Consider the following 498-nt stretch of genomic DNA (forward strand, 5'->3'; position numbering starts at 1 on the left):
AGTAGTGCAGGTTAGAAAATGCAGGGATCTGGCCCCACTGTAACGTGACGGTTTACTTTCCACGAGCAATGCCGGCCCGTGGGCTGGGCTGGGCTGGGGTGGGCTGGGGTGACATGAATGAATTGACAAGGCGAGCTCGTGCGATTCCCTCACGCCTGCCCGCGCTTTCCAGATCATCTTGGGAGCCTGGAGCGACGACACGGGCATGATCCCCGATCTGTTGGTTCTGTCTTTCGCTTTCTCGTCTTGGATCCCTTTTGGCTTGGATTTGTCCATGTCTGGCTCGCTTTACGAATTCTCATGGCTGGCCGGTGACCGATCGAACATCGAACGCAGGGCTGTTGCCTGCAAAACGAACGTGTGCCCTTTACCATTTTTTGGGGTCCAACTACGAATGCTTACCTGGATGCTGGATGGCTGCGATCCCACAGAGTAAACTGGTTTTGATGGATGACATCAATTGTTTGTGTATGTGTAGTGGTGGCCAATTAACTTCTT

The sequence above is a fragment of the Triticum dicoccoides genome, chromosome 5A (assembly GCF_002162155.2).
Source record: "Triticum dicoccoides isolate Atlit2015 ecotype Zavitan chromosome 5A, WEW_v2.0, whole genome shotgun sequence".
NCBI classification, from domain to species: domain Eukaryota; kingdom Viridiplantae; phylum Streptophyta; class Magnoliopsida; order Poales; family Poaceae; genus Triticum; species Triticum dicoccoides.